The sequence below is a fragment of the Anabrus simplex genome, chromosome 2 (genome assembly GCF_040414725.1).
Source record: "Anabrus simplex isolate iqAnaSimp1 chromosome 2, ASM4041472v1, whole genome shotgun sequence".
NCBI lineage: Eukaryota > Metazoa > Arthropoda > Insecta > Orthoptera > Tettigoniidae > Anabrus > Anabrus simplex.
Genome location: NC_090266.1, coordinates 435,411,051 through 435,429,803, shown reverse-complemented (window position 1 = coordinate 435,429,803; position 18,753 = coordinate 435,411,051). Strand labels below are relative to the sequence as shown.

The 18,753-nt window shown below is 41.5% G+C and overlaps 1 protein-coding gene across 1 annotated transcript in view; it reads right to left on the bottom strand.

Moving 5' to 3' along the window:
* Window positions 1–18,753, bottom strand: part of LOC136864181 (atrial natriuretic peptide receptor 1) — a 2,019,422-nt gene that overhangs the window by 635,748 nt on the left and 1,364,921 nt on the right. The window lies entirely within an intron of this gene.

The following is an 18,753-nucleotide window of genomic DNA, read 5'->3' as shown; positions in this document are numbered from 1 at the left end:
TGGGGCATATTAGTCAGAGTTTAGAATTTAAAATTCGAGAACTAATCTTATCGAAATTTAGAATGCCAACTTTTAATTTTATTACGATGTGTACTTTATGAATAACATCTACGAATTCCTATTTCTGTTATGCGCACGTTCATACCAGCTGAGAAAGCAATCGTTTATTTGACGACGATATACGTCCTCGCTTGCAGTCACTGGTCTTTTTCCTTGGGGACCTTCGATTCCTTTAACCAACATTTCCAGCATTTCGTAAAGTGCTCCTGTTGGCGTTGTCTGTGTGTTCTTAGAAGACCTCCTCTCTCACTCGCACCCCGCCTTCCCTTTCTGTAAACTATCGAGACCCTTCGAGACAAGACCTCTCTTCCACTGTAGGAAAGATAACCGTCCCGGAAGAAAGTGTGGCCCGTATTGATGGACTTTATCAGACAGTAGCACGCAGTTTGTTTACGTCACTAATATGTTGGTTATGATAACTTTCATCTCATGTAGATTTCAGAGATCTCTTTGCAACACCGAAAAGAAGACTATATTCTAAATTAACAGAACTTCATTTCAATATAAATGTGTACAAGTGGAGCTCAGGAATATTTATTTACTCTTCAGTAACCCTTATTTTTATTCCCTATCTATAAGGATGGGTCCATTTCAATTGAGATACAGTTTTGATATGCATTTGCTGGCGATACCTAGTGTTTAAAGTGCACTATATCTTCAGGTATGGGCTAGAGCAATTGTGTTACATTGATTGACCTGTCTCAGTCTTACCCCTGACTTTGACAATATGAAAGTGACTGAGGTATGAGCGATGCTAGTAATGCCATTCCTTATGCTGCCTGTCCCTGCTATGAATGGTGTGCAAATGTTGATCATAGTGTCGGTTGACGCATGCATTTCAGTGAACTTGTCAGACTGATATGTAATAGCAACTTCTGGCTCAGTGAGGAAAGCAGCGGGAAACTACATCACTCCTCGTTTCCCTAGTACGTCTCTTCAGTGATGACGAGGCCATCTGTGACAGATAACGGCGGAGCTGTTAAGGGTGCAACCAGCCTTCGGACTGAGGACTGAATATATACAAGGGTTTTGATAATGTGCTGTACTAGTGTCGAAAAGTTAAATATAACCAGGATATGAGGAAATTTTATCGTCAGACTTACGCAAAACACAATCAAAGAAAATTTGGCAGGTATCTGGTTCACAAGAGAGCAAAATATACGGAATTTAAAAAAATTCACATTTGAGCGAATACCGAGGTAAAATGGATTGTAGTTATACCTAACGGCCACGCACACTACACAACAATGCAACAGGCTCTCTGCAAGGAGTACCTTCCTACCAGTAATAGCTTTTAATAGCAGCCTTATCTTGAAAATTCTCAGGAATTTGGAGGGTCAAAATAATCAGTTCCAGCTATTACTTATTCCAGTAGCAATTACTTAAGGCCTTATTCATGAAATGCCAAGCAGATATTTGAAAAAGAGAGCAAGAGAAATTGCCTGCTTTTATTTATCACTCTCCATAGCATGCTACACATTTTCTGTTAGGCACATAAATAAGTAAATGATGTGGATAGATATAGTGACAAGCACCGGTCGAGTTGGCCGTGCGGTTAGGAGCGCGCAGCTGTGAGCTTTCATCCGGAAGGTAGTGGGTTCGAACCCCACTGTTGGCAGCCCTGAGGATGGTTTCCCGTGGTTTCCCATTTTCACACCAGGCACGGCCGCTTCCTTCCCATTCCTAGGCCTTTCCTATCCCTTCGTCGCCATAAGACCTATCTGTGTCGGTGCGACGTAAAGCAAAATAGCAAGAAAAAGATATAGTAATAAGTGGAATACGGAAAAGAATTATCTCGATATGTCCACGATGTGAGGGGAGAGAAGAAGCAGTGCCGTAGTCAACAGAAAGGAAAGGATTGTAATTCCAATGTGAGAATTGTAAGCAGAAATGAAGGACAACAGAAAGTGATGGGAAAATGTGGGGAAGATACGAAAGGGATAGTCATGGGAAGTGTTTGCTGAACTTCTGTGTTAGTATGGTATTAGCAGTTACAAATGCATTCTTCAAGCATAAGGAGGGCTAAACATCGTCATGCATAGGAGGATAGGGGACAGCGGATCCATAATAGACAATAACGTAACCTATCACAAATCTATTAGGAATGTGGGGTATTCCTGAGAATTTTTAATGATATAGACTACTGCCTAATTCTTTGTGAATTCAATGTCACTAGACCCAGGATAGAGAAATTTGAGTCTGTCTGCAGGTATGTAAGGTTAGAAAATATCCTGGTCGAGCAAATTAGGCAGACACATTGTACGGATGAGTAGTTTCAAACAATAGGCAGTCAGCATGTTCAGAGCATAGAAAGAAAATGCGTGGTATTCAGGGATGCCATAGCAGAAGCAGTAAAGAAACGCCTAAGGAAAAACTGTGTATAATGAAGGGGCATACAGAAGATCTTGGTGGAATGATGAATTGAGGAAAGCTTCTAAAACGTAAAAGGAGGGCTTATAAAATGACTCCAAACGTGAACTGATGCAGATTAAGGAACGGAGCGAAATAAATCATGTGACGGTTCAAATCCCGTTAGAAGATGATATCTGTATTTTTATTATTTTATCTGTATTATTATTATTATTATTATTATTATTATTATTAGTATTATTATTATTATTATGTCCGTATTATTATTATTATTATTTTATCTGTGAGATTACTATTATTTGTTTGTTTACCAGCAGCGAGGACCAGCTAGCGAGTGTATGACGACTGTGAGCTGTGACGTAGCCACAGAGGCTAGCTAGACCGCCCGCTCGTCTCAACACGTGTTACCAGCCTTGACTGGTATTTTCTGGATTCCACGTCACTTGTTCTAGAGAGTTCGATGGAGAAAATTTTGAAATTTCTATAATAATGATGCTAGCGAATCGAGCAATATGTCATCTTGTTTGGGATCACCTAAACGTCCCAATGCTCGAGTTTCAAGCAAATCCATCGAGGGATTCGAGAGATATTCAATCAAACCGTATTATGACGTAGACATCCCGGATTGAATAAAAGGAGGACCTACTGTAGCCTATTCACACAGTCTCAGCTGAGTAGTCAGCGGGGACACTCTTGCTGCTACTATCATCATGGAACTCTGTCATTATACAAGTGTGGGAAGACGATTCTTCCAAGTACTATAAAGTGGACTCATAAGACTTCGAGACCAGAATTCTTCTAAGTGTTCATTGAATGGACTTGTATTATTTACGTGCCTTCGAGACTGAAACTTTTCTAAGTGTTCACTAAATGGACTTGTATTATTTACGCGTCTTCGAAGCTGGAATTTTTCTAAGTGTTCACTGAATGGACTTGTATTATTTTCATGTGTTCGAGACCAGAACTTTTCTACGTGATCATTGAATGGACTTGTATTATTTACGAGTATTCGAGATTGGAATTTTTCTAAGTGTTCGTGAAATGGACTTGTTTTATTTACGTGGAATATTTGCGACTGTTGAGGAACTCATCCTTCTAATAGACAGTGATTGATTAACATTGCTAGTGATGAACTTTAACTTTCCAACGGCTTTAAACGAAGTTAGGATTTTACTTACACTTACTCAAAGACTTGTACATTTGCCAGTGTTGGTTTAAAAGACTTATAAATTTCGTCAGTGAATTTATTTATGTGGAAAGACTTGTGTTTTCGTCAGTGGTCACTCAAAGACTTTATGAATTTCACCAGTGATTAACTTTAAATATATTCAAACTTCCAAGTGAATGGACTTGTGTTTTCATTCGAGTTTAGGCAAATACTTGCACCTTCGCCAGTAATGAACGTGGAGTTTAACTATAATTTCACAAGAAGGGACTTGTATTTTTCGTTGCCAAAGTTATTCAGGGACGAGGATTTTTCTAGTGATGAACTCTAAATTATTAATACCACTCATATCGTTTTAGGAGTGTTGGAAGTCTTGATGTACAATTATCAAGAACTCTGCTTATAAGTTGATCATCCAAGGTTTTCATGGACTCAGTGCTACTAGTGACCTTGGGAACATCAATCCTCTCAGTCTCACTGGGCTGAGGTTGTACATGACTATCTACAACATCGCCTGGATCACCGGGGTTCAACCCGGGCCTCAGAGTTCGAGACATCTCTACTTGCCGTCAATCCAGACAGTCCAGCTGCCTCTGTCTGGAGTATCTGGAGTCCCTGGAATCCCTGGAGTCTTCTGGAACGTGCTTCAACCAGCTTGGCTTGGTGAGCTGGAGAACCCGAGGAAGACGAGGAAGACAATCCATTTCTACTTAGAGGTGATGTACAAATTCATGACTTATTTGAATAAACTCTTGTGCAATCAGAGTCAAAGTTTTTCTGTAGATAGGACCCTACCTCCTGTACCGAGCCCTAGCTACAATTAATCCAGTTTATCGCCCTGAGAACTATATTCATGCTACTTTAAAATTTAATCTGAGAGTCGGGCTCTTTTACTGGTACAATATGTAGATTAACATTAAATACCTGTACAGTGAAAGTTTCGATGTATCAGATGTGGATGTGACGTTGTTATATTTTGCACTACTGGCGATTCTGCCAAGTCATTGCTACGTCATGGCTACGTCATCGTGAGCTTTTAGCAATTCGCTCAGAGACTCAGCCGCCCCAGGGGATTTCACCAGTACATGCAACAGTTTGAGGCATTGTGGGAGTATGTCATTGTTATTTCTGGAGATTACGTAGCTGTGTCAACCAACGTCTATAAAGGGTGGCTGCATGTTGTAGCATCAGTCATTAGTTAAACGGAAGCTGAACAGTGAAGAAGTCTACGAGATGAAGAGGCCTCAGTCGGTCAGACAACGAGTGTGAACGAGAGATGGAGAAGACTCAGTGAGCCATTAATCATTGGTTACTGAGAGAGTGAGGCCAAAGTTAGTTAGTTGGTCACTTAGTTGAAGACACGGACGCAAGGGCTTACCATGGAGTCAGAGAGGACAACCCTGGACCTGCCATGAGGTGATACCATATTGACTTACAAAGAAGTCAGATGATATGGAGAAGAAGCAGTCACAAGGATGTATCACTAAGTTAGGCGTGACACATCTACATTAAACACCAGATCAAAGGATTACGTCGTAATTACACTCAAAGTGTTGAAGGTACAGTCAAGTGAATCAGTGAGGGAAATATTTCGTATAAATTGTTAAATGTCCGGTCAAGAAGAATTCAAATTCATGCCTAGTTTCTTTCAGTTGCAATGTCATAATTTCATATTCTCATCTGTTTTATCGCAACAAGACTCACTATTTTTATATATATTATTTAAAGAATATATTTTGTTCTATCAAACGAATTCATAGTTTTATTTCAATGACAGTAAAATATCTTAAACTCAAAATTAACGAGGAAACCGAACGCCAATCTCCTTTTCCCAGAACTTATATGGTATGTTGTCAAAAGTAAGCTTATTACCCCACACCCTAGAGATAGTCAAGAGTCTCATTGTATTATTGCTGCACTGAGTGGCAGCTGGCGCCCTTCAAATAACGAATGTGTAAGTAAGCAGGTAACAAGTAAGTGTGAGTACAAGGTAAGACGAGTGTGTATTTTATTTAATGAATATTAATTTTCAGATTTTCCATTTTAAATGCAGAATTCTCATAATTTTCACGTTAAATGCAGATATTCAGATTTTTCCATATTAAATTCAGATTAATATGTTTCAAAAGTTAGTCTGTTAGTTAGGAACTTCTCAATCATGACAGAGTCGAAGAAAAGGTCATGGAATTATATCGATAATAACCTGTAAAAGCTTGTTCAAGCAACAGGAAATATTTCTGAACTGCATTAAACAACCTCAGAATAGAAAGGAAAATGGAAACGAATAGTGTATTGGATAAATCAGATATATCTATTTTAGATCCTCGGGAATCTCTGAACAGACGGACCTTCTCGACGTGAAATATTACTCATGAAGTCCTTCACAATGGAGTTAATCTCAATGGGAACACGTAGGCCAAGCCGTTACTATCGAGGAACGGTGAAGAATGGTAATTAAACAACATTGTCACAAAGCAGCTGGAATAGATGAAATTAGATCTGAAGTGGAGAAGTATAGCCAACATGCAGCGATGAAATTACTTTGTAGAGAAACAGGAGTAGCATAGAATACGAAGAAGGTACCTTCCGACCAGACGAAAGTAGTAATTGCAGCCATCTATAAGCACTGGAACAGAAAGGATTGCAACGGATACTGAGTTATTTAATTGATCAATGCACTAACCAAGGTATTCAAAGGCATTTGGAAAGTGGTGGATAGTATGTTGGCTGAAAACCAGTGTGATTTCAGACCACAGAGGGGCTGTCAATAACACATTTTCAGTATGCGTTACGCACTACATATATATATACTGTACCATAAGAAGAATAGATGGTTAAATTTATGTTTCGTAAATCTAGAGAACGCACTTGGCAGAGTACTGTGGGAAATCTTATTAGCCCTACTGAGGGAACATGGATTAAGTGTAGGTAATTTTAGGCAAACAATGGCATTTATGTTGGTGATTGCGTGGCAGTGAGAATTGATGGTACGGTGTGTATTATTCCCTAAATAGTCTACATACTACTTCATTTACCTTTGTCGTCGACTTCTGAATCGCCGCCGTACTACGAACTCCTCGCACCGCTGCCTGCGATATTGCGTCTGTAGATACAGAGTCGGTCTCGGTCCATAAGTGGCCACGGCTGGTCCGTGGTCCAACAGCTCTGCACTCTGACCGACCAACCGAGCAGAGGAGGGGTGGCCACGGCTCTAGCGTGGCTCTACGCCTCTGCATATGGGGGACGGGACAGGGCTGGATCGCATGGTGGCCCCAACCGCCGGCTGTACTAAGAATGGTTTTCCATGGTTTTCCATTCTCCTGCACTAATGCGAATGCCGGGACAATTCCTAGTATAGGCCACGGCCTCCAACCCGCTCACCGTCTCCGAGCATTTTCTTCACCGTAACAAATCTCCCGGCCTGGTAGGCTTGATAACGCTGTACAGATGATACCATCAGTTCATGAAAATTACAATAGATTTGTCAACGCCATAAAAGCTAATGTTAGGAAGATTATTTCCCGGGGATATCGTAAGACGTATATATTAGGATGGTCGAAAGAATGTAATCAGCTCTACACCGAATATCAGAACTCTCCCAATAAAACGACAGCTGATGATTTGCTAAGGGCTCTAAATAAATCTAGGAGAGAGAACTGGCACAGAACTACAGCAGAGATGGACTTCACACACTCTAGTCGTAAAGCCTAGAGCCTCATAAGAAAACTTGGTAGTGACCCTACAATGAAACGCAGAAGTTTGCCAATGAACCAAAACACCATTGCCTCCAGACTGATACAAATCTCTAGAGCGAAGATGGACAAGTTACACGCAATAAGTGTTAAGAAGCAACTAAGAACGAGAAGATCACAGTTGACATCCCATCCGGAGTATTCCTGTGAGTTCAGTACTGAAGAACTGGACAAGCTCTATCCAAGATAAATAAAGCTGCTGGTCTGGATGAAATCTGTCAGAGTTTCTGAAGGCCATAGGCCCTGGTACAAAACAGTGGCTAGTTGTTAAAACAAGCCAAAGTAATTGCAGTCTTGAAACCAGGAAAGGAAGGAACTGATGCTTTATATTAACGACCAATTTCACTCCTTAGCGTAATCTACAAGATGCTAGAAAGAATGATATTTAACCGTATTCAGGAAGCAATAGAAAGAGTCATCCCAGTTGAGCAAGGGGGTTTCAGAGAGAATCGCAATTATTGTGATCAGGTGTTAACACTAACAACAGAGTTTGAAGCAGGATTCCAGAAAAGACTGAAGACTGCTGCAACTTTTGTCGACCTTTCATCAGCCTATGACACGGTCTGGAGAGAGGGACTGTTGCTCAAGTTTGTTCAAGTCATCCCTTGTCAGAATCCAGCATGCTTACTAAACAACGTGTTATCCAACCGTCGACCTGCTGTATTTCTGAACGGCGAAAGAAGCAGGTGGAGATCTCTAATTAATGGTTTAACCCAAGGGTCAGTTTTATCACCCATTCTATTCAATCTTTACATCCATGACCTGCCGAGAACAACTTCAAAGAAGATACAGTTTGCAGACGATCTAGCTTTTATTACTCAGAGTACGTATTTGGCACACTGCGAGGATGTACTTACAGAGGACATAGCTACCATGTGTGACTATTTCCACGAATGGGGACTCCAGCCAAATCCCAGGAAAGCGTAAGTAACAGCATTCCACTTGCATAACATGGAAGCTAATCGGAAGCTGCATGTGGTTTTTCATGGAACAGAAGTCTTCCACAACTTCTTCCCAAAATATCTGGGTGTCACACTGTATAGATCTTTGTCGTTCAAACAGCATTGATCGAATCTGTCAAAGAAGCTGAGCACAGGAGTAAATCTACTGCATAAACTAGCGGGCAGCAACTGGGGTGCATATGCAAACACACTTCGCCCTGCTTCACTTTCTCTAGCATACTCGGCTGGTGAGTACTGCGCTCCTGTGTGAGAAAACAGCGTACATTCGAGCAAGATTGACGTACAGCTCAATGAAACCATGAGAGTTGTTACTGGTACGGTGAGGTCCACTCATACCCAGTGGCTGCCTGTTTTAGCAAACATTGCTCTTCCAGATCTGAAGAGAAAGTAGCGAAAGTACAGTTGCTCAAGAAGACCTTTGCACACAGGAACTCCCTTTTGTTCAGTGCCTTACGAGATCCACCTGTGATGAGTTAGATATCCAGGAATCCACTCTGGACTGATCTACACTCCTATGAAAAATTCAGTGTAACAGCAGAATGGAGACAGCGATGGGAACAATGTCCACCCACCAACGCCTTTCTGATTAAGGACCCAACGAAGAAAGTGCCAGGTTTCGATTTTCCTCGACATGAGTGGTCAAAACTCAACCGTTTCAGAACAGGCCACGCCAGGTGCCGATATTTGATGTCAAAGTGAGGAAATTGTGAAAGTGCTGCGTCTGAGTGTGGTGCTGAGAAGCAGACATAGCCTCATGTTGTTGAGAGCTGTCCACTGTCAGCATTTAAGGACGGTTTACGGGCTCTGCATTAATTGACACCAAGTGCAGTGGACTGGTTGTCGGAGCTGGATATTCTAGTTTAATTACCTCTATATTTTAACTTGTATGTTAATTGTATATTTTTACACATTATGCTTGTAAATGTAATACGATAATAATAATAATAATAATAATAATAATAATAATAATAATAATAATAATAATAATAATAATAATAATAATAATAATAATAATAATAATAATAATAATAACCGTCTAAGAGGCCCGCCTCTCGCTTCGGTTGGCCGGTCAAAGTGGAGATCTGTTGGACCACGGACCAGCCGTGGCCACTTGCGGGTGGAGATTCACACTGCATCTACCGACTCTTCTCGCCTATCTATCTATCTATCAATGTTTTCATTCCCTCTCTGAATGGGAGGGGCGGTCCACCTAGAGTGTAACGCAATCTCCCTCTCCAGGAGAGATGGGGGGTTAAGGGAGTTGAACGGGAGGAAGGAGGTGGATAAAGTGTGATTGAGGAATTTGAGGTGGATATTGGAGGAGAGCGGTTGCATTATTAGGGGATTTTTTATTTATTTTGTATTTTCTTGTTGGTCTTGAGGGTGAGCACTTTTACATAAAGTATGCATATATTCTGATGTGAATAAATGAAAAAAATATGCATAACATGATTTAAAGGAGTGAGTGATACAGGGTAGTTAGGATATGATGGAAAGCGAAGAGTGATTGCAAATTGCCGACTATGTGATGTGGCTTTCTTCCTTATCGAAGTGCCGTTTGTTGACTGGGCACTTCAATGTACACTGAAGAGAAACATCAGTGGTAGGGGCCAGGGATGGGTAACAGGCTTCAGACACGAGTTTCTAAGGGGGTGAAAAGGAAGTGAGTATTTAGGCCGAAATTTGAAGTCTGAAGGTGGACATTGAGGGTTTTGTTTGCAGCCGCTTGTAGGTGTGTTAAAAAGACGGTGGTAGAAGTGAATATTGTATAGGGCTACAGTGATGAATCGGATTAAGTCCTCTACTGCAGGCCTACAATATGGCTGAAAACAGAGTCTATTCCACAGTTAAAAGATCCCACTATCGGCAGCCCTGAAGATGGTTTTCCGTGGTTTCCCATTTTCACACCAGGCAAATGCTGTGGCTGTACCTTAATTAAGGCCACGGCCGCTTCCTTCCAACTCCTAGGCCATTCCTATCCCATCGTCGCCATAAGACCTATCTGTGTCGGTGCGACGTAAAGCCCGTAGCAAAAAAAAAAAGATTAAAATCTGAGGGCTACTATGGTGCATATCAGTCTTTACTAGACGAGTGGATACAGGAAGGTGTAATAGGAGATGTACCTGAAGAAACATGGATTCTCCCTGTCATTATTTTCCGCATCGTCACGTCGTGGAGCAGAATAGTGTCACGCCGGTTCGTCCAGTGTTTTATGCATCTGCATGTGAAAACAAGAATCCCAGTGTTAACAGTTGTGTTGAAAAGGACCGAACCTCATGGAACTACTTCCTTCAGTATTGTCTCGTTTCCGGTTGAAGGGAATTGGAGTAATGGCCGACACACGGCGTGATTTCCTGAAGATCAGCAACTCTAAATGTACCGGCCATTTTCGAGATTCTCGTGGATCGACCGTCAGTGTACCTTGAAGATCTATCATCACGGTCGTGGAGTGACATGGAGCCCGTATCTCCGTAACTGCAGGAGAGGGGAAAAAAGAGCGGCTAGGACTGGTAGGTGAATCAACTGTGTGGATAGGTGTGACGAGTTCGGGATTATCAGTAGGTGGGGCGGGACCAGCTTTACATCTCCGGGCGTAGGTCGGGTGTGATTTTGCTAGTGGTTTTACGTCACACCGACACACATAGGTCCTATGGCGACGATGGGATAGGAATGGCCTAGGAGTTAGAAGGAAGCGGCCGTGGCCATAATTAAGGTACAGCCCCAGCATTTGCCTGATGTGAAAATGGGAAACCACGGTAAACCATCTTCAGGAAGGGTGTGATTCACCACAGGAGTTACAGGCAGGGGGTTGCGCAGTGTTAGGGAACTTGTAGGTTGGATGTTATTGTAGACAATGCCCTCACTTTGGATTCGGATCTCGACACTGGTTGGCGCAGAGTTTTGAGTTCACAGCCACACATGGTTTTCTTCACCTCATGCACCCGGTGGGGTCATTTGACGCTGAGCGAGGGGAACAGTCAGCTGACCATCTGACCGATGCGAAGTTTACAACTGAGAGAAGAAACAAAAGCTCTCAATGTAGGAGAAAACCCCAGAATAATGAAGATAAAAAAGGCAGTACGTGAGAAGACTGCATGAGACAAGGCTTATATGCGACTGGCGTACAACAAAATATCTTCCGAAAAGAGCGACGGTGCGAATTTGCATTCCTCGGAGGAACAATCTAATGACGACAACTAGTGCATCGAGTGTTTCGTGGAGTATGAAGAAACGAAGTCTACATCTGACTGGATAGAGTGCGTAGCTTGTGCAAGATGGCTGCAAGAACCATGTACAGTTTACCCAGAACTCTGTTCAACAGGCCTCAGGATCAAAAAGAAGCTAGAAAGAGCATACTCGACGTGAATAAGTTTGTTTCAACTGAGTGTTAAAGTACGAACCATCACTCCCCAACCACAGCGTACGATGTACTCTAACATTGTTCATGATTTCAACATCCCTGGTGTTAAGACAATATTTTGGAGTGAAGGAACTACGGTCTTAGCATGGATTCAAAGAGAAGATCAATGGAAATTTGTTCGTATCCAACCGAGTTAAAGAAAGCACGGAACTGACTGAAGGACAGGAATGAAGGCACGTTCCAGGCACCATGAATCCTGCAGAACTGCCGTGCCTTGGCGCTACTGCTAAGAAATTGTTAAAAATCAAGATAGTGGGAGGGACCTAACTGGCTACGAGAGAACAACCAAGTACATGACCCAAGGCAGACATACATTTTGTTGAAGAGGAGATAACTAGCGGCAAGAAGGAAAGTGTTGTTTCCTCCATGTTCTCAGCTACATTTGAATCTTGATAGATTTTGCCCGCTTTGCGTCGTGCCATAGGACGAAAATCAATTAAATACGAGGAGATGCATACAGTTTTGTGCGACTGTGAGGCCGTCATCAATGCTCGTCCCCAAACTTATGTGTCTCAAAATCCCAGTGATTTGACTTCTCTAACATCCAGTATATTTCTACGGGAACTTGAACAGATAGGAGTTCCAGATTTTGATTTAGTTTAATCATCTCATCTAAAGAAGAGACTTCGCTACCGGGAAAAGCATCGAGAGGACCTTCGACGGAGATTTCGTTCTGAATACTTGGGGTAGTTGGTGTTCTTAGCCAACAAACAGCAGCATAGACCAATTTCAGTTGGTGAAATACTGTTGGTGGGAAATGACAAAAAAAAAAATGTGGGGTGGCCTTTGGCAAGAGTTGTTGACCTCCTAAAGAGCACTGATGGCGAAACCAGAATGGTCAGAGTCAAGACGTAAAGTGGCTTGCTTCTGAGACCAGTGCAGATAATTTAACCGTTGGAACTGGAATCTGGCCAACAGAATGAATGTGCAGTCATCGGCAGAAGACTTCGGGAGGAAGTTGCTGAACTACCCCAAGAGGAAACCGTGACCATAACCGAAGAGACTTCCAGTGAACTGGTGGAAATAAGGTCTGGCAGGATGGTTCGTAAGCCTCTAAAACGGAACATTTGATTGTGTTGTGTATGTTATCGTTGGATGGACCACCGTTAACTTAGGTGGGAGAAGATGTAGAAATAAGCCTAAGACTCTGTTGTGTGTGTAGATTTTCTTTGGATGAAATGTTTTGTTGGTGTTGTTCACAATATGTCTTCAATGTGTTTGTGTTAAAATAAACGTGTTCGATTATTGAGGAATTGTACCCGTGTTTTATCGTTTTAGAAGTGCATTTCCAACACAAGTAAAAATGAACATTACATGCCCCATAATTATATGCTAATCGAAGAACGCAATAAATGACCTGGCAATAATTAAGAAACAACGACAGTCCTAAAACGAACTCGTGAAACAAGCTCATTCTATTACTCATACGCACACAGCAAGACTACTTGGCAACACAACAGTTTGTAGAGAGAATGAGCACGGAAAACCCCTCAGGCGACAGAGTTCTACTCAGCGCCACCGCTAGGCGACCTTTTGTTAAATTGTTAATTTGTTAAATTTTCTCCGACAACATGTAGGACGCCCGCGGTCAGTGAAGGAAAAGGTTATACATGAGGGCATTTTAGGAAAGAGGAAACATTGTTTCTTGCTAGCGGCTTTACGTCGCATCGACACGGATAGGTTTATGGCGACGATGGGATAGGAAAGACCTAGGAGTTAGAAGAAAGCGGCCGTGGCCTTAATTAAGGTACAGCCCCAGCATGTGCCTGGTGTGAAAATGGGAAACCACGGAAATCTACCTTTAGGGCTGCCGACAGTCAGACTTGAACCCACTATCTCCCGGATGCAAGCTCATAGCCCCGCGCCTCTAACCGCACTGCCAACTCGTGCGGTAGAGGAAACTTCAGCTTGGAGCAGGTCTCTAGTTGAGAGATAAGGAAGGGGAATAATTCCAGGGTGGATTAGTGGACGGTTGTCCCACCGTTGTGTTCTGTTTGTGGAGAGAGGATGAGTGAAGGAGGATTTGGAGGGGATTGTGATAGGGGAAGAACGTTGGCTACAGTCAGAGAAGAGTGATCCATTTGTTCTCGCAGTCGCCTTACGAAAAATGACTAAGTGAATGAATAATCTATCCTAGAGTGAGCCAATCTAATTAAATTGCACTAAGACGAAATGTGACTCATAGAGATCGACACAGTTAAGTGAGTTGCCCATTTAGGTGATATCTCTGTCCGTCGGGGAAGTCACACAGCCAGTTAATGTGCACTTTTGCCCCGTTACTGTCTGCATCCCAACCGTTACCCTGAGGGTATGTGATGTGAGGTCTTCGCGGATTATCATATGAGTGTCCTTTAGTCTCCGTTTATTACGGAATACATCCTGTCGCGTACGATTTTATGTAAACTTGATGAGAGGCCGCGTTTTCTCTACTGACGTAGGCCCAACATTGTGGCTTCTATCAATGTTATTGATATTCACATTTAAGCATATCTACCCGAATAAGTTTGCGGCCAGATCGTCAATGTTCCCTTGTGAACTATTCTGCCCCCGAAATATCTGAAGATTTTTCTTCTTCTTTCCAGAGAGTCTCTTCTCTCTTCAAATTCTTCCCTAAGTGCCTGGAATTATTTATTCCGATAGTTCAATCAATCAATCAATCAATCAATCAATCAATCAATCAATCAATCAATCAATCAATCAATCAATCAATCAATCAATCAATCAATCAATCAATCAATCAATCAATCAATCAATCAATCAATCAATCACTACTGATCTGAATTTAGGGTAGTCGCCCAGGTGGCAGGTTCCCTATCTGTTGTTTTCCTAACCTTTTCAAAAATGATTGCAAAGCAATTGGAAATCGAGTTACTTGTTTAAGGCCGCTACGAGTTCATCTGAACCGAAGTGATTTCTCCAGTTCTTTTAATATCTCTCTCTCAACGACTCATGGTGGTATAGACGCGAGTGAGAGCCTCTCCAGTATTTATCATTGCGAAGGTGTCATAAGACGGTGTTAAGTGTATTTCAAGTGTGCATTCAGTGGTGTTTTAACTTGTGCATGTGCAGTGGTACTTTAATTGGAAGAAGGTATCGTGATTCGTAAGTAATTTGCAAAAGTTTATCGAATTACAATGGGTAACTCACGGAAACAAGTGAAGGCTAAAGCCCGCATCGCTCAGCCCGCGAGCAGGAGTGCCACCCCACTCTCTAACGGCAAGGAAATAAACAGTGACAGCCCACGCTGTCATGTGGCAACTGCTGAAACTACGCGGGAACAAGTGAAGAACACCAACCGTTCTGTAAATTCACAGAACAGCGCTGCCAACATCTTGGCCTGTGACGATCAGTGCACTCCATCGGACACTTTGCGAACCAGTGTAAGCAAGGAGGTTATAGATACTACGGTGTCGCTAACGTTGGATAACCTCATTAAGAACAGTTCACTCCTCGTCGAACTTGTAGACAGAGTAGCCGAGAAGGTCATACAAAAACTTAAGGAAAGTATTGATTTTAATACTGATGTAATAAGAGAATTAAAATGTGAACTCAGCAGACGAGACGAGGCAATAACCGAACTTCAACGGCAGGTAGACGATAGGACAGATGAGTTGGAAAGTTATCAACGTCGGAACAGTTTACGCATATTTGGAGTACCTGAAATTGCAGGGGAAGACACGGACAAGCGCATTCAGGAGATTGCCACTCGGATCAATGTTCCACTTGATCCAGCGATGATCGACCGTTCACACAGAGTTGGTACCAGAAGTCACAACAAAACCAGGCCCATCATTGTGAAATTTGTTTCATACGCCTACCGAAATGCAGTCTTCAAATCAAAGAGGCTGTTAAAGAACAGCGGTATAACTATACGGGAGGACCTAACTAAGACCCGTACTGATATTCTCAAACGTGCTGTGAGCCATTTCGGACTAAATTCAGTGTGGACTATGGATGGTGTAATAATGGTGCGCGCTGGTGATGTGAAACATCGAGTGAAGACTGAACGTGACCTTGAGGAACTGAAGAAACGCTACCCAGCTCCACTGAAATGATGCGGTGAGATAATTCGTATTCCTGTGTATCACTCTATTACTGGAAATACTTAGGACGGGAAGTAGAGATAATTCTGGCGAGGCTAACAATACAAAAGTCTCTCTTTCGCAACCATTCTATTTAGCGTAGTATATTAGTTATAATTTTTTAATACTTAGAAATATCTACTAACGCGATTCATTTTATACCAATTTTCTACTCATTTATCTTTCTCACTTCATCACATAATTTCTAAATCCTTAAGTTATTTTATATTTGTATAGGCTACTAAAATCATCGTACTTCTTTGTACGATTTGCTATTGAACTATTGAACCCTTTGTACCATATTGTACACATGACAAGTAATGAGTGTGTCTTATCTGATTTACTATACGATGTTAGTGTGAGAAACACAAGAAATCTTAAGGTCATTCATATCAATTCTCAGTCTCTTGTCGACTCCTCCCATATATCTGAGTTCCGGCACATTTTTGGCAAGAGTTCGTTTGATATTATCGCAGTCAGTGAAACATTTCTTAAACCTTCAGTACCAGATTCTGCCATCTGTCTCGATGGGTATAATATTTTCCGTAACGACAGATTAAACAGAGCCGCTGGTGGTGTTGCAGTTTATTTGAAGAATAGCATAAAATGTAGTGTACTTAGTAAATCTCCTGGAGAGTACAGTAAGAAACCTGAGTACATAATCCTTGATATAGCCCTTTCAGATACTAAAATTATTTTCGCTTGTATATATCGTCCACCAAAAGTAGGGTTCATGGATACATTCCTGAATGATATGTATTCTCATGTTATGAATTATAAATATATATTCGTTGTGGGCGATGTTAATGCTCGGTTCGGAACTGGGGCGTTTGAAAGCGAAAAAATACGTGATGTGCTCAACGCTTGTAACCTCGACTGCCTTCCATTCAATCCAACCTTTCATACTGCCACTTCCGATAGCACTCTCTACATAATCTCATCGAACTGCAATGAGTTGGTAGTAGAATACGGACAGGAACCAGCTGCCGGTTTTTCTGGTCATGACTTGCTGTATGCTGTATTCACTTTATCCACGCCAAAACAAATTCCTAAAACTATTCTTGTTCGAGACTTCAGTAAATTTGACGTGAACAATTTTCGTGCTGACGCTGAATTACTACCCTGGTATATGTTTTTTCAGTCTAATGACGTAGATCAAAAAGTATCTCTCTTCAACAGCTTTGTACTTTTACTCTATGACAAGCATGCGCCACAAAAAAGAATTCTCGTAAAACACCGGTCATCACCATGGTTCAATAAGCGTATTAAGGAATTGATAAGGAAACGGGACAGAGCTAGGAAGAAATTTATTAAAACTAAACTTCCAGATGATTACGAGCAATTCAGGATCTTACGTAACGAGACAAAACAAGTAATTAGGAACACTAAAGTGAAGTATACGTACAACATCTTCCGTAATTGTAAGAGCACCTCAGCTTCTTGGCGTGCTGCAAAATCTCTTGGTATTGGAGTCAGTCACTCTCTAGATAGCCAGATGCCTGTTACTCCATCTGAATTAAGTGAATATTATATGACATCAGTCTCTAACTCCAACACTCCGAAAGTATCAGAGACTGCCAAACATTATAGACATCTCACTCCAAGTAACAGAGATAAATTCTATTTCATGTACGTACACCCTTCACAGGTAGAGAAAGCAGTCAGATCAATACGAACTAAAGCTAAAGGTCCAGATAATATTCCAATATCCATGATTTCTACCTGCATGGACATATTTCTTCCTGCCCTTGTGCACTTATTTAACTTCTCTCTACAGAATGGAGTTTATCCCTCAGAGTGGAAGCGTGCCAATGTACGTCCTGTGCCCAAAAAGAAAATACCAACAGTCTGTAGTGATTTTAGGCCTATCAACATCCTCTGTGCACTTAGTAAGGCACTAGAAAAATTGTTCATGAGCAGATATGTGAATATTTGTCTAAATACAACATTGTAAATCCCTACCAATCTGGCTTCAAGAAGGGCCATAGTACTACTACTGCTCTTCTGAAGGTTACAGATGATATACGCGCGGCCACCGATAACAGGCAGCTTACTATCTTATGTCTCTTTGATTTCTCTAAGGCATTTGACTCTGTTAATCATGAGTTGTTTCTTGCTAAGCTGAAGTCAATTGGCTTCTCCCAGAGTGCTCTGTCGTGGTTTGAATCATATCTGTCAAATAGATCACAAAGAGTCACGTTCGTTGACGGTCGATTCTCTAGCTGGGAATCAGTAAACTGTGGCGTACCACAAGGATCAGTCCTCGGTCCTTTATGTTTTTCTATTTATATTAATGACATATCTGAAGTCTTTAAAAGCAGTAGCTTTCACATGTATGCGGATGACTTACAAGCTTACTTCCACTTTTGTCCCACTAACGCATCTTCTTCTATAACGCATTTTAACCATGACATCTCTCGATTGATTGAATGGAGCGCAAATCATAACCTCCAATTAAATGTGGCTAAGACCCAGCTTATTTGCATAGGCTACACAAAACTCCTGAAAACTGTTGACCTCAAATCCCTCCCAGCAATAAAAATTCTAGAGACAGATATTCATTATAGTGACACCGTTAACAATCTAGGTCTAATTTTCGACAGAACCTTATCCTGGTCTGATCATACGTCAAATGTAATCCGAAAAGTTGTGTCATCCATGCATATTTTGAAACGTAACGTGTCATGTACACCACCTTTCATGCGAAAACTACTTGTTCAAAGTCTTATATTTCCAATAATTGACTATGGTTCAGTCGTATACAACGACTTATCTGAAACTTTGAACATAAAACTACAGAGGGTACAAAACGCATGTGTTCGTTACGTTACAAATGCCAGGCGTGATGAACACATAACACCCTATTACATACAGCTACAATGGTTGAAACTCCATGAACGTCGGGAAATCTCAGTAGCTGTTGCTACGCAGAAAATTCTCA